General features: G+C 45.4%; 1 protein-coding gene across 3 annotated transcripts in view; it reads left to right on the forward strand.

Moving 5' to 3' along the window:
• Nucleotides 1-24,327, forward strand: part of LOC139273772 (zinc finger protein 3-like) — a 101,350-nt gene that overhangs the window by 1,837 nt on the left and 75,186 nt on the right. The window lies entirely within an intron of this gene.

Consider the following 24,327-nt stretch of genomic DNA (forward strand, 5'->3'; position numbering starts at 1 on the left):
CACACAGTCACAGTGAATCTTGTGTGTGTTTTAGAGTAAAGGGCTTTGATCTAAGAGGTGACTCCAGTTTGAGGCAGAGCCCAGCAGATGGACCCGTCTCTGTACATTCGGTGGGGCTGAACTCACACCGACACCATCAGATCTCAATGTTCAAATATTTCCCATCTGGTGAGAAAGCCATTGGAAAGATTGAACTGGAAGCATCATAGTCAATTCATTGATCACGATGCACAGACCAATCTGAAAGACCAGCACGGCCTATCACTGACAGAATCAGTTATTCATTCATGAACATTTGGAATTAACAGAAAATATATTGATAAGTACTACTATTGAAGCATTGATCACTCGAGGTATGTAGTATTCTAATAAAGTGAAACACAGATGAGGAGAGTTGCAATTTATTGATTGGCGTCGTACTTGACTCCGAGATGAGTTTCCGAACCCATATTCTCTCAATCACCAAGTACGTTTACTTCCAGCTCCATAACATCGCCGGTCTCTGCCCCTTCCTCAGCTCATCTGCTCAAACCCTCATCCATGCCTCTGTTACCACGACTTTGGACTATTCCATTGCTCTCCTGATCGGCCTCACACCTCGCACTCTCCGCAAACTTAAGCTTATCAAAAACACTCCTGACCGTATCCTTACTCAAGAACACAAGAAGTAGCAGCAGGTGTTGGCCATACGGCCCCTCCCGTCTGCTCCGCCATTCAGTAAGATCTCTATTCGATAGAGAATTTCAAAGATGCACAACTCTTAAGTGAAGAAATATCTCATCTCAGTCTTCAATGGCCGATCTCTTATCCTAATGCTAGGACCCCTAGTTTTAGACTATCCAGCCCGTGACAATTCTATGTTTCAATGATATCACCTTCCATTCTTCTAAACTCCAGAGAATATAGGCCTATTCTACTCAATCTGTCCTCAGCCCTCTCATCCCAACTTGTACCAATTTCCGTTCACCCATCACCCCTGTGCTCACTGAACTACATTGGCTCCTGCTCCATCGATTTCAAAATGCTCTTCCTTGTTTTGAAATCCATCAAGGACCTTGCCCCTCCCTATTGCTGTAACCTCCTCCAGCCCTACAACCCTCAGAGATCTTTGCATTCCTCCAATTCTAGCCTCTTGAGCAGTCCAATTTTCATCGATCCAATATTGGTGGCAATACCTTCAGCTGCCGAGGCCATAAGCTCTGGAATTCCCTCATTAAACCTCTGCACCTTCAAAATGCTCCTTAATACCTACCCTTTTGAACAAGCTTTTAATCCTGTGTTAATATTTCCTTACGTGACTGGGTGTCAAATTCTGTTTGCTAACGGTCCTGTGAAGTGCCTTGGGACATTTTACGATGTTTAAGGCGTGATATTAATGCAATTTGTTGCTGATAACAGGCATGGGGAATTGCAATAGATTGATAACTGCAGAGGAAGAGGATTGTTATGTATTGCTAACAGCGTGAATTATTTTAATGTGAGGTGGCCCTTGCACATTAGCTACCACACGAGCTTGGCAAAGCAAGGTCTTGGTCCAATGGCAAGGGGATCCAAGACGACTGGACACCAGGCTCTGCTGCATGTTTCCTCTGGCACTGACACTCACTGGGGTACAGTTTCCTCTGGCACTGTCCCTCACTGGGATACAGTTTCCTCTGGCTCTGACTCTCACTGGGGTACAGTTTCCTCTGACTCTCACTGGGATACAGTCTCCTCTGGCACTGACTCTCACGGGGGTACAGTTTCCTCTGGCACTGACTCTCACTGGGGTACAGTTTCCTCTGTCACTGAACTCACTGGAGTACAGTTTCCTCTGGCACAGATTTACTGTGTATCTAATTCGTGCTGCCCCTGCCCTGGGAGTGCTTGATGGGACAGTATAAAGGGAGCTTCGCTCTTTACCGAACCCGTGCTGTACCTGTCATGGGATTGTTGGGACAGTGTAGAAAGAGATTTGCTCTGTATCTAACCCGTGCTCTGCCTGCCCTGTGAGCTTTGATGGGTCGCTGTAGGAGAAGCTTTCCTCTGAATCTAACCTGTACTCTACCTGTCCGAGTTGTATCTGATGGGACAATGTAGAGGGAGGTTTACTCTGTATCTCATCATCATCATTGGCAGTCCCTTGGAACATAGGAAATAGGTGCAGGAGTAGGCCATTCGGCCCTTCGAGCCTGCAACACCATTCAATATGATCATGGCTGATCATGCAACTTCAGTACCCCATTCCTGCTTTCTCTCCATACCCCTTGATCCCTTTAGCCATAAGGGTAACATCTAACTCCCTTTTGAATATATCTAATGAACTGGCCTCAACAACTTTCTGTGGTGAAGAATTCCACAGGTTCACAATTCTCTGAGTGAAGAAGTTTCTCGGTCCTAAATGGCTTACCCCTTATCCTTTGACTCTACTCCCTGGTTCTAGACTTCCCCAACATCGGGAACATTTTTCCTGCATCTAACCTGTCCAATCCCGTCAGAATGTTATATTTTTCTATGAGATCCCCTCTCATTCTTCTAAATTCCAGTGAATATAAGCCTAGTCGATCCAGTCTTTCTTCATATGTCAGTCCTGCCATCCCAGGAATCAGTCTGGTGAACCTTCACTGCACTCCCTCAATTGCAAGAATGTCCTTCCTCAGATTAGGAGACCAAAACTGTACACAATATTCAAGGTGTTGCCTCACCAAGGCCCTGTAGAACCGCAGTAAGACCTCCCTGCTCCTATACTCAAATCCTCTCGCTATGAAGGCCAACATGCCATTTACCTTCTTCACCGCATACTGTACCTGCATGTCAACTTTCAATGACTGATGTACCATGACACCCAGGTCTCGTTGCACCTCCCCTTTTCCTAATCTGTCACCATTTAGATAATATCCTGCCTTCCTGTTTTTCCAAAGTGGATAACCTCACATTTATCTACATTATACTGCATCTGCCTTGCATTTGCCCACTCACCTAACCTGTCCAAGTCACCCTGCAGCCTCTTAACATCCTCCTCACAGCTCTCACTGCCACCCAGCTTAGTGTCATCTGCAAACGAGGATGACTTGCTTCCACGCCAAAAAAGGATGAGTTCACAGGTGCTTCAATGAAGGACCTAATATTCCAGATCCTGAACTACATCCTGAAGGGTGGAAGATGCCTGTGCGTGGCTTTTTTTAACGTGTGGTGGCCGTTGCATGCCAGCCACCACATGGGAAACTCAGTATCTAATCTGTGCTGTGCCTGCCCTGGCATTGTTTGATGGGATAGTGTAGAGGGAGTTTTACTCTGTATTTATCCAAAGCTGTACCTGCCCTGGGAGTGTCTGATAGGACAGTGTAGATGGAGGTTTACTCTGTATTTAACCTGTACTGTACCTGCCTTGGGAGTGTTTGACGGGACAGTGTAAATTGGGCTTTATGCTGTATCTAACGTGTACTGTACCTGCCTTGGAAGTATTTGATGGGACAGTGTCGAGGGAACTTTACGCTGTATCTAACCCGTGCTATACCTGTCCTGTGAGTGTTTGATGGGACAGTGCAGAGGGAGCTTTACTCTGTACCTAACCCGTGTTGTACCTGCACTGGGAGTGTTTGATGGGATAATGTAGAGAGAGGTTTACTGTGTATCTAACCTGTGCTAACCTAGCAAGTTGTGAGGAGGACGCAAAGAATCTACAAACAAATATAGATAGGCTAAGTGAGTGGGCAAAGCTTTGGCAGATGGAGTATAATGTGGAAAAATGTGAGGGTATCCACGTTAGTAGGAATAATAAAAAAGCAAATTATTTAAATTGTGAGAGATTACAAAATGCGGTGGTACAGAGGGATCTGGGGGTCCTTGTACATGAAACACAAACATTTAGCATGCAGTTACTGCAATTGATTAGGAAGGCAAATGGAATGTTGGCCTTTATTGCAAGGGGGATGGAGTATAAAAGTAGGGTAGTCCTGCTCCAACTGTACATGGCATTGGTAAGACCACAACTGGAGTACTGCGTACTGTTTTGGTCTCCTTATTTCAGGAAGGATATACTTGCACTGGAGGCAGTTCAGAGAAGGTTCACGAGGTTGATTGCTGAGATGAAAAGGTTGTCATAATGAGAGAGGTTGAGCAGGTTGGGCCTGTACTCATTGGAGTTTAGAAGACGTAGAGGTGATCTTATTGAAACGTGTAAGATTCTGAGGGGGCTTGACAGGGCAGATGAAGAGAGGATGTTTCCCCTCATGGAGGAATCTAACACTAGGGGGCATAGTTTCAGAATAAGTGGTCGCTCATTTAAAACGGAAATCAAGAAGAATTTCTTCTCTGAGGGTTGTGAATCTTTGGAATTCGCTACCTCAGAGAGCTGTGGTGGCTGGGTCATTGAATGTATTTAAGGTGGGGATAGACAGATTTTTGAAAGATAAGGGAGTCGAGGGTTATGGGGAGTGGGCAGGGAAGTGCAGTTAAGGCCTGGATCTGATCAGCCATGATCTTATTGAGTGGCGGAGCAGGCTCGAGGGGCCAAATGGCCAATCCTGCTCCTATTTCTTATGTTCCATACCTGCCCTTTGCATGTTTGATGGGACAGTGTAGAGGGAGATTTGCTCTGTATCTAACCCATGCTGTACATGCCCCAGGAGTTTTTGACAGGACAGTGTACAGAGAGCGTTACGCTGTATCTAATCAGTGCTGTCCCTGCCCTGGTAGTGTCTGATGGGACAGTGTAGAGAGAGCTTTACTCTCTGCATAACCCGTGCTGTACCTGCCTTGTGAGTGATTGATGGGACACTGCAGAGGGAGCTTTTGCTCTGTATCTAATCCATGCTCTACCTGACCTGTGAGCTTTGATGGGTTGGTGTAGGGGAAGCTTTCCTCTGTATCTAACCCGTACTCTACCTGCCCTAGTTATGTTTGATGGGACAGTGTAGAGGGAGCTTTAGGCTGTATATAATCTGTGCTGTACCTATCCTGGGAGTGTTTGTTGGAACAGTGTAAAATGAGGTTTACTCTATATCTAATCCTTGCTGTACTTGCCCTTGGGAGTGTCTGATGGGACAATATAGAGGGAGGTTTATTCTATCTAATCCGTGCTGTACCTACCCTGCAAATATTTGATGGGACAGTGTAGATGAAGCCTTACTCTGTTTATGACCCGTGCTGTACCTGTTGTGGGAGTGTTTGATGGGACAGTGTAGAGGGAACTATACTCTGTATCTGACCCATGCTATTACATGCCCTGCGAGTGTTTGATGGGGCAGTGTAGAGGGAGCTTTACTCTATATCTGGCCCATGCTATACCTGCCCTGTGCGTTTTGGATGGGACAGTGTAGATAGATGTTTATTCTGTATCTAACACGGGCTATACCTGCCCTGGCATTGTTTGATGGGACAGTGTAGAGGGAGCTTTACTCGGTATCTGACCTCTACTGTACCTGCCCTGGCAGTGTTTTTGGGACAGTGCAGAGGGAGCTTTACTCTGTATCTAACCTGTGCTGCACCTTCTCTGGCAGTGTTTGATGGGACAGTTAGAGGGAGCTTTAATCAGTACCTAACCCATGCTGTATCTGCCCTGAGAGTATTTGATGTGACAATGTAGAGGCAACTTTACAATGTATCTAATCCATGCTGTACCTGTCCTGGGCGTGTTTGATGGGCTAATGTAGACAGAGATTTGCCGTGTACTGAACCTGTGCTAACCTAGGAAGTTGTGAGGAGGACGCAAAGAATCTACAAAGAGATATGGAGGGGCTAAGTGAGTGGGCAAAAAATTGGCAGATGGAGTATAATGTGGGAAAATGTGAGGTTATCCACTTTGGTAGGAAAAATAAAAAAGCAAATTATTATTTAAATGGGGAGAGATTACAAAATGCGGTGGTGCAGAGGGATCTGTGGGTCCTTGTACATTAAACACAAAAAGTTAGCATGCAGTTACAGCAAGTAATTAGGAACGCAAATGGAATGTTGTCCTTTATTGCAAGGGGGATGGAGTATAAAAGTAAGAAAGTCCTTCTACAACTGTACAGGTCGTTGGTAAGACCACACCTGGAGAACTGCGTACAGTTTTGGTCTCCTTATTTAAGGAGGGGTATATTTGCACTGGAGGCAGTTCAGAGAGGTTCCCGAGATTGATTACTGAGATGAAGGGATTGTCATATGAAGGAAGGTAAAGCAGGTTGGGCCTATTCACATTGGAGTTTAGAAGACTTAGAGGTGATCTTATTGAAACGTATAAGATTTTAAGGGGGCTTGACAGGGTAGATGCAGAGAGGATGTTTCCCTTCTTGGGGGAATGTAGAACTAGGGGGCATAGTTTCAGAATAAGACTGTTTAAAACTGAAAATGCGGAGGAATTTCTTATCTGAGTGTTGTGAATCTTTGGAATTCTCTACCTCAGAGAGCTGTGGAGGCTGGGTCATTGAATGTATTTAAGGTGGGGATAGACAGATTTTTGAATGATAAGGGAGTCTAGGGTTATGGAGAGCGGGAGGGAAAGTGGAGTTGAGGCCAGGATCAGATCAGGCATGATCTTATTGAATGGCAGAGCAAGCTCGAGGGGCCAAATGGCCTACTCCTGCTCCTATTTCTTATGTTCTATATCCGCCCTTTGAGGTTTTGATGGGACAGTGGAGAGAGAGATTTGCTCTGTATCTAATCCGTGTTGTACCTGCCCTGGGAGTGTTTGATGGGACAGTATAGAGGGAGCTTGACTCTCTGTCTAACCCATTGCTGTACCTGCCCTGGGAGTGTTTGATGGGACAGTGTAGAGGGAGCTTGACTCTCTGCCTAACCCATTGCTGTACCTGCTTTGTGAGTGTTTGATGGGACAGTGTAGTGGGAGCTTTCTGCTATATCGAATCCGGGCTGTACCTGCCCTGGCATTATTTGATAGGGGAGTATAGAGGGGGCTTTACCCTCTGCCTAACCCATGCTTTACCTGCCCTTGGAGTGTTTGTTGGCCGGTGTAGAGGAAGCTTTACTCTGTATCTAACCTGTGCTGTACCTCCCCTGGGAGTGTTTGATATGGGAGTGTAGAGGGATTTTTACTTTGTATCTAACCTGTGCTGTATCTGCTCTGGCATTGTTTGATGGGTCAGTATAGAGGGAGCTTTACTCTCTATCCAATCTGTGCTGTGCCGGCCCTGGGAATATTTGATGGGACAATGTAGAGGGAGCTTTACTAAGTCCCGAGGTTGCAAGCCATCGGGTCCAGGGGACTTTTCCACCTTTCGTCCCATTATTTTACTGAGCACTTTTTCTTTAGTGATTGCTTTAAGTTCCTCCCTCACTACAGCCCCTTGATTATCTATTATTGGGGTGTTTTTAATGTCTTCTACCGTGAAGACTGATACAAAATATTTGTTCAAAGTCTCTGCCATTTCCCTGGTCCCCATTATTAATTTCCCAGTCTCATCCTCTAAGGACCAACATTTACTTTAACTACCCTATCCTTTTTACATACCTGTAGAAGCTCTTTTTATATTGCTTGCTAGTTTACTCTCACAATCCACCTTCCCTCTCTTTATTATTTCTTTAGTCATCATTTGCTGTTTTTAAAAACATTTGCCTCCCACTAATCTTGGCCACTTTGTGTGCCATTGTTTTCAGTTTGATACCATCCTTTACTTCCTTCATTAACCGCGGATAGTTCTCCCGTCGCTTAAAGTCTTTCCTTCTCACCGAAATATATTTGCTCGTGGCTCAGGTAGTAATCCAGAGATTATTGCTTTTGTGGTTCTGCTTTTTAATTTAGCCCCTAGCTGCTCAAAATTCTTCAGCAGAACCCCTATCTTTGTTCTAGCTATGTCATTGGTACCTACGTGGACCACGACAACTGGATCTTCCCCCTCGTACTCCAATCCCTCTTCAGCCCAGAGGAGATAGAAACATAGAAAATAGGTGCAGGAGTAGGCCATTCGGCCCTTCAAGCCTGCACCGCCATTCAATGAGTTCATGGCTGAACATGCAACTTCAGTACCCCATTCCTGCTTTCTTACCATACCCTTTGATCCCCCTAGTAGTAACGACTACATTTAACTCCTTTTTGATGTCCTTAACCTTGGCACTGCGCAGGCATCACAGCCTTCGGGACTCACACACTCGGCTGCAGAGAACCGTATCTATCTCTGAAACTATACTGTTTCCGAACACTACAACATTTCTTTTTACTCCCCCCCCCCCCACTTGAATGGCCTCCTGTACCACTGCGCTGTGGTCAGTTTGCTCATCCTCCCTGCAGTCCGTGCCCTCATCCAAACAGGGAGCAAGAATCTCGTACCTGTTGGACAATTGCAAGGACTGAGGCTCCTCCATCACTACCTCCTGGGTCCCCACAGCTGCCTCGCTCGTAGTCACACCATTCTGTCTCTAACCACGGACCAAATTTGAATTAATTAATCTAAGGGGTGTGACTGCCTCCTGGAACACAGGGTCCAGGTAACTCTCCCCCCCTGATGTGTCGCAGTGTCTGCAGCTCGGACTCCAGCTCATCAACGTGGAGCTGAAGTTCCTCGAGCAGCCAACACTTACTGCAGATGTGGTCGCCGTGGACCTCAATGGGGTCAACCAGTTCCCACATGCAGCAGCAGTAACACATTGCCTGCCCTGCCATCTCGAATGTATTTAGTTAAGTTTTCACATTTTGAAAGTTTAGATTTTTAATCCCATGCCCAAGAAAAGAGAGAAAAACTGACCAACCAATCACTTCCCTGCTTTCCTATGATGTCACATTTTGAATCTTTTTACTTCTTATCCTCCCAGGTCACTTGGTGCTGTTTTGGCTGTCTGCTCGGCTGACTCGCGCCCTTTGTAGGCTTACCGCTGCTCCCGCTCTCGCGCCCTTCACGAAGGGATGGGCATAAGTTGGGTTTTCCCCTCGTGTTGGTTCTCTCACCCCCTGCTGCTGGCCCAGTCTGGCAGTTATGTCCTTCAGGACTCGGCCAGCTCGGTCAGTAGTGGTGCTACCGAGACAGTCTTGATGGACATTGAAGTCCCCCACCCAGAGTACATTCTGTGCAGCTTGCTACTCTCAGTGCTTCTTTCGAGTGGTGTTCAACATGGAGGAGTACTGATTTATCAGCTGAGGGAGGGCGGTGGGTGGTCATCAGCAGGAGGTTTCCTTGTCCATGCTTGACCTGAAGCCACGAGACTTCATGGGGTCCGGAGTCAATGTTGAGGACTCCGGGCCACACCCTCCCGACTGTATACTACTGTACCGCCACCGGTGGGACAGGACACACCCAGGGATGGTGATGGAGGAGTCTGGGACATTGGCTGAAAGGTATGATTCTGTGAGTATGACTATGTCAGACTGTTGCTTGACTAGTCTGGGCCATCTCTTCCAATTTTGGCACAAGTCCCCAGATGTTGGTGAGAAAGACTGGGCTGGGTGGGCCGTTGTCGGGTCCGTAGCCGGTGCGGAGGTCGATGCCGGGTGGTCCGTCCGGTTTTATTCTTATTATTGTTTTTCGTAGTGGTGGATCAATTGATGAATCAATATGATCTTATTGAATGGTGGAGCAGGCTCGAGGGGCCAAATGGCCTACTCCTGCTTCTAATTCTTATGTGCTTATTCCCTAGCCCAGATCCTGTCTCTATATTAAGAGCAATGGTCCCAACACTGACCCTGGGGACACCACTGTTTACATCCCTCCAGTCTGAAGAACATCCATTAACCACTACTCTCTGTTTTCTGCCCTTTACCCAACTTCCTCTCCACACTGCCCCACTCCCTTTAATACCATGAGCCTTAATTTGATCAAAAAGCCTCCTGTCCGGCACCTTATCAAACACCTTTTGACAATCCATCGACACAACATCCACTGCATTTCCTTTCTCACTGCACTGTGTTATTTCCTGCAATAATCCCTGCTGTCTATCCTGAATCAATCCATTTCACTACCAAATGTTGCGACATTTACTTCTGTAGCCAGAATCCCCCGCGCAGGGGTAAAGTGCTCTATCAATGACACCAGGAGCCCAGACACGGGACCGGGCTGTGCTCTGAGCAGGCACAGTGCCAGTGGTGGAGGTGGTCTGAGGTGGAAGAGACGTTCCGCGAGTCAGTAGGAGTTTGTGGGCTCAGCGGAGCAATTAGACCCCTGGGTGGGCTGGGCAGCTTCATAAACACCTGGTGTAGGCCCCAGGCATCTAATATGAGCCGGCAGGACCCATGTTTGACCCGCGGTGATAGACCCGACCGCTCGGGGTAACTAGCCGAATTCTTAGACACGATCAGCGTGCCTGGGCGGCCATCTTGGTACAGGAGCAGAGGGCGGGCAGGGCTTTAGGGTCCCAGTGAACTCGAGAGAAAATCATTTCCTTATTTATTCTCAGTCTGCACACTAGGGATGTAGAACTGAACCCAACCAGAGAAGAGGGAGTGAGAAAACTGCAGATGGAAGAAAGAAATGATGGAGGTGGTGCGATGAGTTTGGATTTCAGCACAGGGTGGAGGGAGAGTGTGTGGGATGGGAATTTACAGCTTTGGGAAACAAGAGACGAAAGAATGTTCCATAAAAAGTAGGATTGTCTGCCCTCAATTTCTATCCTGCACTTCCAGTGCTGACTTTCGTAAACACCTTTTACAGGATATTAGAAGAGGAGGATTTACAGACAGGAAACTCGAACCAATCAAGACCTGACAGAGTCACTCGATTCACTTGAATATCATAGGCCTTTGAATGTGAAAGGAGAAATGTTTGTCTGCTCTGTCTGTGGGAAAAGATTTCAAACATCAGTGTGACTGGAAAAGCACCGAGACACACACACCCGAGTGAGAGTGTTCCAGTGCACTGACTGTGGAAAGAGCTTTAACTAGTTACACAGCCTGAAAAAACATCGCACTATTCACAGCGGGGAGAAACCATACACGTGTTCTGTGTGTGGACGAGGCTTCAACTGATCGTCAAACCTGGAGAGACACAAGGACACCTGCACCATGGAGAATCTGTGGAAATGTGGAGACTGCGGGAAGGGATTCAATTGCTCCTCTGCGCAGTCACACCGGGGAGAGGCCGTTTACCTGTCCTGTGTGTGGGAAGAAATTCACTGCATCTTCACAGCTCATTGAACACAAGCGTGTTCACACTGGGGAGAGACCGTTCGTCTGTTCCGTATGTGGGAAACAGTTTGCTAAATCATCTCATCATCTGAGTCACCAGCGAGCTCACACAGGAGAGAGGCTGTTCATCTGCTCTGTGTGTGGAAAGGGATTCACTAATTCATTCGAGCTTCATGCTCACCAGCGTATTCATACCGGGGAGAGACCTTTTACCTGTTCTGTGTGTGGGAAGGCATTCACTCGTTCATCCCACCTCACTGAACACCAACTTGTTCACACCAGTAAGAGACCGTTTAAATGTTCTGACTGTGAAAAGAGCTATCAAAGCAGAAATGATCTGATGAAACACCAACGCACTCACACTGGGGAGAGGCCGTTCATCTGCTCCGAGTGTGGGAAGGGCTTCCCTCTTTCATCCAACCTGCTAACACACCAGCGCATTCACACTGGGGAGAGGCCATTCATCTGCTTCGAGTGTGGGAAGGGCTTCACTCGTTTATCCAACCTTCAGTCACATCAGCGAGTTCACAAGTGACTGCAGGGGTTGGATTCTGCTTTTATTGTTGCCATTAATCACATCCAGGACTGAACCATGTTCACTCGGACAGTTGGAGTTTGTTGCTGCTGGTGTAATTAATCCCTATAACTGGGCTGGAGTTTAATTTTCTGGATATCATGGAATCATAGAATGGTTACAGCACAGAAGGAGGCCTTTCGGACCATCGAGCCTGTGCCGGCTCTCTGCAAGAACACTTCAGCTAGTCCCACTCCCCGCCCTTTCGCTGTAGCCCTGCAAATGTTTTATTTCAGGTACTTATCCAATTCCCTTTTTGAAAGCCACGATTGAATCTGCCTCCACCAGCCTTTCAGGCAGTGCATTCCAGATCCTAACCACTCGCTGCTTAAAGAAAAGTTTTTTCTCATGTCGCCTTTGGTTCTTTTGCCAATCACCTTGAATCTGTGTCCTCTGGTTCTCAACCCTTCCACCAACGGGAATATTTTCTCTCTACTCTGTCCAGACCCCTCATGATTTTAGAGCACCTCCATCAAATCTCCTCTCAACCTTCTCTGTTCTAAGACGAACAACCCAGCTTCACCAGTCTATCCATGTAACTGAAGTCCCTCATCCCTGGAATCATTCTTGTAAATCTTTTCTGCATCCTCTGTCAAACAACGATCAAATAAATCAGCTTTGTTTCCTACATACAGCGAGTCGATTCCTTGATTTCTCCAAGAGGAGACTAATTGATGTCCTGTTATCGACTGTTCCTTTTCTCCTTTGTATTTATAAAGTGCCATTCACGGCCTCTGTTTTAGTGATGTTGGTTGAGGGATAAATGTTAGCCAGGACACCAGAGAGATTTCTTCGAAATAACGTCATGGAATCTTTTATGCCCACTTGAGAGGTCAGATGGTTCTGATTCTCAGAAGATCAAGATATAGAATCAGTTTGGGTGGAGATAAGAAATAATAAGGGAAATAAGTCACTGGTGGGAATAGTCTATGGGCTCCCTATCAATAGCTGCACTGCAGGACAGCATATAAATCAAGAAATAATGGAGGCTTATAAGAAAGGTACTGCAATAAGCATTGATGATTTAAATCTTTATATTGATTGGATATATCAATATAAAGATTAGGTAGCCTTGAGGAAGAGTTCATAGAGTGTATTCGGGATGTTTTCTTAGAACAATGCGCTGTGGAACCAACCAGGGAGCAGACTATTTTAGAATTGGTAATGTGTAATGAGACTGGGATTAATTCATGATCTCATAGTAAAGGATCCTCTTGGGAAGAGTGATCATAGCATGGTAGAATTCCAAATTCGGTTTGAGGGTGAGAAACTTGGGTCTCAAAATAGAGCCCTGAAAAATAAAGGCAATTACAAAGGAAGGGTAAGACAGTAGATCAGGAGTGGCAGACATTTAAGGAGTTATTTCATAACTCAGCAAAAAAAATTCCAGTGAGAAAGAAAGACTCTAAGAAGGATGAACCATCCGTGGCTAACTAAGAAGTAATGGGTGGTATCAAATTGAAAACAAAGGCATACAATGTTGCGAAGATTAATGAAAGGCCAGAAGAGGGAACTATTTAGAAAATAGCAAAGGACAACGGGAAAAAAAAGGGTATAGATTGAGATTAAACTAGCAAGAAATATAAAAACAGACAGTAAGAGCTTCTACAGGTATATAAAAAGGAAGAGAGTAGCTAAGTTGGTCCCTTAGAAGATGAGACTGGGGAATTAATAATGGGAAACAAGGAAATGGCAGAGAATTTGAATAAATATTTTGTATCGGTCTTCACTGTAGAAGACACTGAAAGCATCTCAATAATTGATAATCAAGGGGCTATTGGGAGGGGAGAACTTAAAACAATCACTATTGCTAGGGAGAAAAGGTACTCGGCAAACTAATGGGACTAAAGGTGGACAAGTCCCCTGATCCCTAATAGTCTGAATCCTCGGGTCTTAAAAGAAATGGCTGCAGAGATGGTGGCCACATTGGTTGTAATCTACCAAAAATCCCTGGATTCTGGAGAGATCCCAGCAGATGTAATTCCCCTATTTAAGAATGGAGGGAGACAGAAAGCGGGAAACTGTAGACCAGTTAGACTAACATGTCATTGGGAAAATGCTGGAGTCATTATTTAGAAAATCATAATGCAGTCAAGCAGAGTCAGCATGGTTTTATGAAAGGGAAATCATGTTTGACAAATTTGCTGGAGTTCTTTGAGGATGTAACGAACAGGGTGGATAAAGGGGAACCAGTAGATGTCTTGTATTTGGATTTCCAGAAGGCATTTGATAAGGTGCCACATAAAAGGTTACTGCACAAGATAAGAACTCACGGGATTGGGGGTAATATATTAGCATGGATAGAGGATTGGCTAACAAACAGAAAACAGAGAGTAGGGATAAATGGGTCATTTTCAGGCTGGCAAACTGTAACTAGTGGGGTGCCACAGGGATCAGTGCTGGGGCCTCAACTATTTACAATCTATATTAATGACTTGGATGAAGGGACCAAGTGAATGTAGCTAAACTTGCTGATGATACAAAGATAAGTGGGAAAGCAAGTTGTGAGGAAGACGCAAATAATCTACAAAGGGATATAGATCAGCTCAGTGAGTGGGCAAAAGTTTGGCAGATGGAGTATAATGTGGGAAAATGTGAGGTAATCCACTTTGGTAGGAAAAATAAAAAAGCAAATTATTATTTAAATGGGGAGAGATTAGAAAATGCTGCAATACAGAGGGGTCCTTGTACATGATACACAAAAAGTTAGCATGCAGGTACAGCATAATTAAGAAGGCAAATGGAATTTTGACCTTTATTGCAAGGGGAATGGAGTATAAAAGTAGGGAAGTCCTGCTACAACTACACTGTTGGTGAGACCACACCTGGAGTACTACATACAGTTTTGGTCTCCTTATTTAAGGAGGGATATACTTGCATTGGGGGCAGTTCAGAGAAGGTTCACAGGGTTGATTCCTGAGATGAAAGGGTTGTCTTATGAAGAAAGGTTGGGCCTATATTCATTGGAGTTTAGAAGAATGAGAGGTGATCTTATTGAAATGTATAAGATTCTGAGGGGGCTTGACAGGATAGACGCAGAGAGGATGTTTCCCCCTGTGGAGGAATCTAACACTAGGGGTCATAGCCTATTTAAAATGGAGATGAGGAGGAATTTCTTCTCTCCGAGGAACATGAACCTTTGGAATTCTCTGCCCCAGAGAGCTGTGGAAGCTGGGTCATTCAATATATTTAAGGTGGAGATAGACAGATTTTTGAACGATAAGTGAGTCGTGGGTTATTAGGAGTGGGCAGGGAAGTGGAGTTGAAGGCAAGATCAGATCAGATCAGCCATGATCTTATTGAATGATGGAGCAGACTCAAGGGGCCATATGGCCTACTCCTGCTCCTATTTCAAATGCTCTTATGGGGCCTCATGTGAAAGACGGCACCCCTGACAGTGCAGCGCTCCCTCTGCACTACATTGGAATGTCGGCCTAGATTTTATGCTCCATGCTCTGGGAATGGACTTGAACCCACAACCTACTGACTCAGAGACTACCACTGAGCCACGACTAACACCGCATTGCTCGGGATTATTTGAGTTATCTTGCCGTCTGTTACTCCCACAGACAAGTCCGAGCTCCCCATACCTTCAAGAGCGCCTCTCCTAGCCTTGCGATCAGAGAATCATAGAAATTTACAGCACAGAAGGAGGCCATCATGTCCGTGCTTGCTGACAAAGAGCTTTCCAGCCTGATCCCACTTTCCAGCTCTTGGATCGTAGCCTTGTAGGTTGCGGCACTTCAAGTGCATATTCAAGTACTTTTTAAATGCTATGAGGGTTTCTGCCTCTTCCATTCTTTCAGGCAGTGAGTTTCAGACCCCCACCAACCTTGGTGAAAATATTTCTCCTCAAATCCCCTCTAAATCTCCTACCACTTACTTGAAATCTATGCCCCCTGGTTATTCAACCCTCTGCTGAGGGAAATAGGTCTTTCCTATATGCTCTATCTAGGCCCCTCATAATTTTATACACCTCAATTAGGTCTCCTAAGCCTCCTCTGTTCCAAAGAAAACAACTCCAGCTCATCCAATCTTTCCTCATAGCTAAAATTCTCCAGTCCAGGCAACATCCTCGTAAATTTCCTCTACCCTCTCAGAGGCAGTCACATCTTTCCTGTACTGTGGTGACCAGAACTGCACGCAGTACTCTAACTGTGGCCTAAGTAGTTTTTTATACAGTTCAAGCATAACCTCCCTACTCTTCTAGTCTATGCCTCGGCTAATAAAGGTAAGTATCCCATATGCCTTCTTAACTACCTTATCTACCTGTCCTGCTACTTCTGGAATCTGTGGACATGCACTCCAAGGTCCCTTTGTCCCTCTACACTTCTCATTGTCCTACCATTTATTGTTTATTCCATTTCCTTGTTAGCCTCCCCCCCCCCCCCAATTACCTCACACTTCTCAGTATTGAGTTCCATTTGGCACTGTTCTGCCCACCTGACCAGTCCATTGATATCTTCCTGCAGTCTACCGCTTCTTCATTATCAAGCACAGGGCCAATTTTTGTATCATCTGCAAACTTCTGAATCATACCTCCTACATTCAAGTCCAAATCATTGATTTTATATATATCACAAAAAGCAAGGGACCAGCTACTGAACCCTGCGGCAGCCCACTGGAAACTGCCCTGGGAGGGTGTAGAAGGACATTTACTCTGTATCTAAACCAGGCTGTAGTTGGCCTGGGAGTGTTTGATGGGGAGTATAGAGGGAGCTTTACTCTCTATATGTCGAGGGAACTTAACTCTGTACCTTGCCCGTGCTATATATAACCTGGGAATGTTTGATGGGACAATGCAGAGGGAGCATTACTCTGTCACTAACCCGTGTTGTCTATGCCCTGGGAGTGTTTGAAGGGTCAGTGTGGAGGGAGCTTTACTCTGTATCTAATCCGTGCTGTACTACATGTCTTATTACATTAATATACTTGCAGAATTGGCATATAATGAATTTCAACACTGATAAATGTGAGGTATTGCATTTTGGTAACAGAAATAAGGAGGTCACATATTAGTTGGAAAACCAAGAATCTAAATGGGGCAGAAGAGCAAAGTGATCTCGGAATACAAATGCAAAAATCACCAAGAGTAGCAACGCAGGTTAATAAGGCCGTTAAAAAGAGCAAACCAAGTACTCGGGTTTATTTCCAGGGGGATTGAATTGAAAAGTAGCTAAATTATGCTGAACTTGTATCGAACCTCGGTTAGATCACATTTGGAGTACTGTGTACAATTGTGATCTCAATATTATAAAAAGGATATAGAGGCATTGGCGAGGATGGAAATTAGATTTACAATTATGATACCAGAAATACGAGGTTATGCCTATTAGGAAAGGATGAACAGGCTGTGTCTCTTCCTCTTGAAAAGAGAAGATGACTTTTGTTTTAATTCGTTCATGGGATGTGGGCTTCGCTGGCAAGGCCAGCATTTATTACCCATCTCTAATTGCCCTTGAGAAGATGGTTGTGAGCCACCTTCTTGAACCGCTGCAGTCCGTGTGGTGGAGCGGTGAGGTCAGGGCGAAGGAGTGGCGAGAGATTGTAGCAGGATATGATCGGGACCTAGGTGAGGCGTGAGTTTGGGGACCAGAAGAGGCGAGGGCCCAGGGGCAGCACGGGCAGTCCACACTGCGACATACGTGAGCATTAGGTCCGTGTAGCAGAGCTGGTCTCCAGTCGTTTGTACATGGGACATGCTGGCAACGGAAGAATGACCATAATATGATAGAATGTTACATTAAGTTTGAAAGTGATTTTGTTAAATCCGAAACTGAGGTCTTAAATTTAAACAAATTTAGGTATGAGGGGTGAGTTGGCTAAGGTAGATTCGGAAACTACATTAAGATGTATCAAGATAGATAAGCAATGGCTCGCTTTGAAGAATTAATACATAATTTACAATAATTACATTCCTTTTAAGGCACAAGACCCCCACAGGAAAGGTGGTCCAACCGTGACTAAGAAGTGAAGTTAAAGATAGTTTTAGAACAAAGGAAGAAGCTTATAATGTTGCCAAAAAGAGCAGTAAGCCTGGGGATTGGGAGCATTTTAGAATTCAGCAAAGGAGGACCAAGAAACTGAAATGGGAAAATAGAAAATGAGCGTAAACTAGCGAGAGACATAACAACAGACTGTAAAGTCAGTCGAGGAGGCGGGAGCTCGGAGCAGCACGAGTCCGGGGTCGGCGAGAGGCCGAAAAAGGCCAGCGGGAGTCGAGCAGTTCGAGCAGTCAGTCGAGGAGGCGGAAGCTCGGAGCAGCGCGAGTCCGGGGTCGGCGAGAGGCGTGCCGGTGCAGCTACAGGGAGAAGGCAAAGAAAGAAACAAAGGTGACGTCACAGCCTAGGGGGTAAGTGATTGGCTGGTGATTGGTGAGTTCTTTTTCTTCTTATATTAGTCAGTAACTTTTAACATTGTTGTTGCCAATTTAAGTGTATCTAAGGGTTCAGTCATGGCAGGAGAGCTCGGTCGGGTGTTATGCTCCTCCTGTACCATGTGGGAACTCAGGGACGCTTCTGGTGTCCATGACGACTACGTGTGCGGGAAGTGTATCCACCTCAAGCTCCTGACGGTCCGGGTTACGGAATTGGAGCTGAGGGTAGATTCACTCTGGAGCATCCACGATGCTGAGAATGACGTGAGTATCACGTGTAGTGAGTTGGTCTTACCGCAGGGAAAGGGTCCACAGCCAGATAGGGAATGGAAGACCAGCAGGAAGAGTAGTGCAAGGAAGGTAGTGCAGGGGTCCCCTGTGGTCATCCCCCTGCAAAACAGATACACCGTTTTGGGTACTGTTGAGGGGAATGACTCATCAGGGGAGGGCAGCAGCAGCCAAGTTCATGGCACCGTGGCTGGCTCTGCTGCACAGGAGGGCAAGAAAAAGAGTGGGAGAGCAATAGTGATAGGGGATTCAATGGTGAGGGGAATAGACAGGTGTTTCTGCGGCCGCGACCGAGACTCCAGGATGGTATGTTGCCTCCCTGGTGCAAGGGTCAAGGATGTCTCGGAGCGGGTGCAGGACATTCTGAAATGGGAGGGAGAACAGCCAGTTGTCGTGGTGCACATTGGTACCAACGACATAGGTAAAAAAAGGGATGAGGTCCTATGAAACGAATTTAAGGAGCTAGGAGCTAAATTAAAAAGTTGGACCTCAAAAGTAGTAATCTCGGGATTGCTACCAGTGCCACGTGATAGTCAGAGTAGGAATCGCAGGATAGCGCAGATGAATACGTGGCTTGAGCAGTGGTGCAGTAGGGAGGGATTCAAATTCCTGGGGCATTGGGACTGGTTCTGGGGGAGGTGGGACCAGTACAAACCGGACGGTCTGCACCTGGGCAGGACCGGAACCAATGTCCTAGGGGGAGTGTTTGCTAGTGCTGTTGGGGAGGATTTAAACTAATATGGCAGGGGGATGGGAACCAATGCAGGGAGACAGAGGGAAACAAAAAGGAGGCAAAAGCAAAAGACAGAAAGGAGATGAGGAAAAGTGGAGGGCGGAGAAACCCAAGGCAAAGAACAAAAAGGGCCACTGTACAGCAAAATTCTAAAAGGACAAAGGGTGTTAAAAAAACAAGCCTGAAGGCTTTGTGTCTTAATGCAAGGAGTATCCGCAATAAGGTGGATGAATTAATTGTGCAAATAGATGTTAACAAATATGATGTGATTGGGATTACGGAGACGTGGCTCCAGGATGATCAGGGCTGGGAACTCAACATTTAGAGGTATTCAACATTCAGGAAGGATAGAATAAAAGGAAAAGGAGGTGGGGTTGCATTGCTGGTTAAAGAGGAGATTAATGCAATAGTTAGGAAAGACATTAGCTTGGATGATGTGGAATCTATATGGGTAGAGCTGCAGAACACCAAAGGGCAAAAAACGTTAGTAGGAGTTGTGTACAGACCTCCAAACAGTAATAGGGATGTTGGGGAGGGAATCAAACAGGAAATTAGGGGTGCATGCAATAAAGGTGTATCAGTTATAATGGGTGACTTTAATATGCACATAGATTGGGCTAGCCAAACTAGAAGCAATACGGTGGAGGAGGATTTCCTGGAGTACATAAGGGATGGTTTTCTAGACCAATATGTTGAGGAACCAACTAGAGGGGAGGCCATCTTAGACTGGGTGTTGTGTAATGAGAGAGGATTAATTAGCAATCTCATTGTGCGAGGTCCCTTGGGGAAGAGTGACCATAATATGGTGGAATTCTGCATTAGGATGGAGAATGAAACAGTAAATTCAGAGACCATGGTCCAGAACTTAAAGAAGGGTAACTTTGAAGGTATGAGACGTGAATTGGCTAGGATAGATTGACGAATGATACTTAGGGGGTTGACTGTGGATGGGCAATGGCAGACATTTAGAGACCGCATGGATCAATTACAACAATTGTACATTTCTGTCTGGCGTAAAAATAAAAAAGGGAAGGTGGCTCAACCGTGGCTATCTAGGGAAATCAGGGATAGTATTAAAGCCAAGGAAGTGGCATACAAATTGGCCAGAAATAGCAGCGAACCTGGGGACTGGGAGAAATTTAGAACTCAGCAGAGGAGGACAAAGGGTTTGATTTGGGCAGGGAAAATGGAGTACGAGAAGAAGCTTGCAGGGAACATTAAGGCGGATTGTAAAAGTTTCTATCGGTATGTAAAGAGAAAAAGGTTAGTAAAGACAAACGTAGGTCCCCTGCAGTCAGAATCAGGGGAAGTCATAACGGGGAACAAAGAAATGGCAGACCAATTGAACAAGTACTTTGGTTCGGTATTCACTAAAGAGGACACAAACAACCTTCCGGATATAAAAGGGGTCAGAGGGTCTAGTAAGGAGGGGGAACTGAGGGAAATCTTTATTAGTCGGGAAATTGTGTTGGGGAAATTGATGGGATTGAAGGCCGATAAATCCCCAGGGCCTGATGGACTGCATCCCAGAGTACTTAAGGAGGTGGCCTTGGAAATAGCGGATGCATTGACAGTCATTTTCCAACATTCCATTGACTCTGGATCAGTTCCTATGGAGTGGAGGGTAGCCAATGTAACCCCACTTTTTAAAAAAGGAGGGAGAGAGAAAACAGGGAATTATAGACCAGTCAGCCTGACATCGGTAGTGGGTAAAATGATGGAATCAATTATTAAGGATGTCATAGCAGCGCATTTGGAAAATGGTGACATGATAGGTCCAAGTCAGCATGGATTTGTGAAAGGGAAATCATGCTTGACAAATCTTCTGGAATTTTTTGAGGATGTTTCCAGTAAAGTGGACAAAGGAGAACCAGTTGATGTGGTATATTTGGACTTTCAGAAGGCTTTCGACAAGGTCCCACACAAGAGATTAATGTGCAAAGTTAAAGCACATGGGATTGGGGGTAGTGTGCTGACGTGGATTGAGAACTGGTTGTCAGACAGGAAGCAAAGAGTAGGAGTAAACGGGTACTTTTCAGAATGGCAGGCAGTGACTATTGGGGTGCTGCAAGGTTCTGTGCTGGGGCCCCAGCTGTTTACATTGTACATTAATGATTTAGACGAGGAGATTAAATGCAGTATCTCCAAATTTGCGGATGACACTAAGTTGGGTGGCAGTGTGAGCTGCGAGGAGGATGCTATTGGGCTGCAGAGTGACTTGGATAGGTTAGGTGAGTGGGTAAATGCATGGCAGATGAAGTATCATGTGGATAAATGTGAGGTTATCCACTTTGGTGGTAAAAACAGAGAGACAGACTATTATCTGAATGGTGACAGATTAGGAAAAGGGAAGGTGCAACGAGACCTGGGTGTCATGGTACACCAGTCATTGAAGGTTAGCATGCAGGTGCAGCAGGCGGTTAAGAAAGCAAATGGCATGTTGGCCTTCATAGCGAGGGGATTTGAATACTGGGGCAGGGAGGTGTTGCTACAGTTGTACAGAGCCTTGGTGAGGCCACACCTGGAGTATTGTGTACAGTTTTGGTCTCCTAACTTGAGGAAGGACATTCTTGCTATTGAGGGAGTGCAGCGAAGATTCACCAGACTGATTCCCGGGATGGCGGGACTGACCTATCAAGAAAGACTGGATCAACTGGGCTTGTATTCACTGGAGTTCAGAAGAATGAGAGGGGACCTCATGGAAACGTTTAAAATTCTGACGGGTTTAGACAGGTTAGATGCAGGAAGAATGTTCCCAATGTTGGGAAAGTCCAGAACCAGGGGTCACAGTCTGAGGATAAGGGGTAAGCTATTTAGGACCGAGATGAGGAGAAACTTCTTCACCCAGAGAGTGGTGAACCTGTGGAATTCTCTACCACAGAAAGTAGTTGAGGCCAATTCACTAAATATATTCAAAAGGGAGTTAGATGAAGTCCTTACTACTAGGGGGATCAAGGGTTATGGCCAAAAAGCAGGAATGGGGTACTGAAGTTTCATGTTCAGCCATGAACTCATTGAATGGCGGTGCAGGCTAGAAGGGCTGAATGGCCTGCTCCTGCACCTATTTTCTATGTCTATGTTTCTAAATCCTTTTGTAGGTATGTTAAAAAGGAAAAATTAGCAAAAGTAAATGTGAGTCCTCTACAGGCTGAGAAATTATAATGCGGAACAAGGAAATGGCAAAGAAATTAAACAAATACTTTGGGCGGAAAATTGTGGTTGGAAGCTTCTTTTGGGTGAACGCATCTGACCAGAATTTAAAAAAAAATTTTCTGGTAGTCTCAGAGGAACATAGTTTGTGGTCGGAGTCCGAGTTTCCTAGTGCAGTGTACAGGAACATGTCTTCCAGGTATGTATTTGTATCCTAGGATCACGTGGGCCTGAACCATCAATGGACATCGAGTATTCTCATTGATAATAATGGGAGCTCTGGTTGTATGAGCTCCCATTGCTTTCAACAACAACAACTTTATTTATATAGTGCTTTTAACGTAGTAAAATGTCCCAAGGCACTTCAGTGTTATAAGACAAAGCAAATAAATTTGACACCGAGCCACATAAGAAGAAATTACAGCAGATGACCAAAATCTGGTCAAAGAGTAGCTTTAAGGGGCATCTTAAAGGGGGAAAGAAATGTCCAGAGGCAGAGAGGTTTAGGGAGGGAGTTCCAGAGCTTGGGGCCCAGGCAGCTGAAGGCATAGCCACCGATGTTGAACAGTTCTAATCAGGAATGCTCAAGAGGGCCAATTTTGAGGAACGCAGACATCACGTGGCATTGTGAGGCTGAAAGAGATTAGAGATTGGAAGGGGTGAGACCATAGAGGGATTTGTAAACAAGGATGAGAATTTTGAAATCGAGGCATTGCTTAACTGGGAGCCAATGTAGGTCAGCGAGCACAGGGGTGATGGGTGATCGGGACTTGGTGCAAGTTAGGACATGGACTGCCGAGTTTTGGATGACCTCAAATTTACATAAGAACATAAGAAATAGGAGCAAAAGTATGGCCATAGGGCCCCTCGAGCCTGCTCCGCCATTTAATACGATCATGGCTGATCTGATCATGGACTCCAGTCTAATTCCCTGCCCGCTCCCCATAACCCCTTATTCCCTTCTCGGTTAAGAAACTGTCGATCTCTGTTTTAAATTTATTCAATGTCCCAGCTTTCACAGCTCTCTGAGGCAGTGAATTCCACAGATTTACAACCCTCAGAGAAGAAATTTCTCCTCATCTCTGTTTTAAATGGGTGGCCCCTAATTCTAAGATTATGCCCCCTAGTTCTAGTCTCCCCTATCAGTGGAAACATCCTCTCTGCATCCATCTTGTCAAGCCCCCTCATAATCTTATACGTTTCGATAAGATCACCTCTCAATCTTCTGACTTCCAATGAGTCGAGGCTCAACCTACTCATTCTTTCCTCATAAGTCAACCCCCTCATCTCCGGAATCAACCTCGTGAATCTTCTCTGAACAGCTTCCAAAGCAAGTATATCCTTTTATAAATAAGGAAACCAAAACTATATGCAGTATTCCAGGTGTGGCCTCACCAATACCCTGTATAACTGTAGCAAGACTTCTCTACTTTTATACTCCATCCCCTTTGCAATAAAGGCCAAGATTCCATTGGCCTTCCTGATTACTTGCTGTACCTGCATACTAACCTTTTGTTTTTCATGAACAAGTATCCCCAGGTCCTGCTGTACTGCAGCACTTTGCAATTGTTCTCCATTTATAAAATAACTTGCTCTTTGATTTTTTTTTTCTGCCAAAGTGCATGACTTCACAATTTCCAACATTATACTCCATCTGCCAAATTTTTGCCCACTTACTTAGCCTGTCTATGTCCTTTTGCAGATTTTTTGTGTCCTCCTCACACGTTGCTTTTCCTCCCATCTTTGTATCATCAGCAAACTTGGCTACGTTACACTTGGTCCTTTCTTCCAAGTTGTTAATATAGATTATAAATAGTTGGGGTCCCAGCACTGATCCCTGCGGCACGCCACTGGTTACTGATTGGCAACCAGAGCATGAACCATTTATCCCGACTCTCTGTTTTCTGTTAGTTAGCCAAGCCTCTATCCGTGCTAATATATTACCCCAACCCTGTGAACTTTTATCTTATGCAGTAATGTTTTATGTGGCACCTTGTCAAATGCCTTCTGGAAGTCCAAATACATCACATCCACTGGTTCCCCTTAATCCACCCTTCTCGTTACATCCTCAAAGAATTCTAGCAAATTTGTCAAACATTACATTCCCTTCATATGTGCAAATGTGTTTGATTAACGTGAAAATATAAATTGTGTTCACCGCCCCACCAACCTCTCTT

The sequence above is a fragment of the Pristiophorus japonicus genome, chromosome 9 (assembly GCF_044704955.1).
Source record: "Pristiophorus japonicus isolate sPriJap1 chromosome 9, sPriJap1.hap1, whole genome shotgun sequence".
NCBI classification, from domain to species: domain Eukaryota; kingdom Metazoa; phylum Chordata; class Chondrichthyes; family Pristiophoridae; genus Pristiophorus; species Pristiophorus japonicus.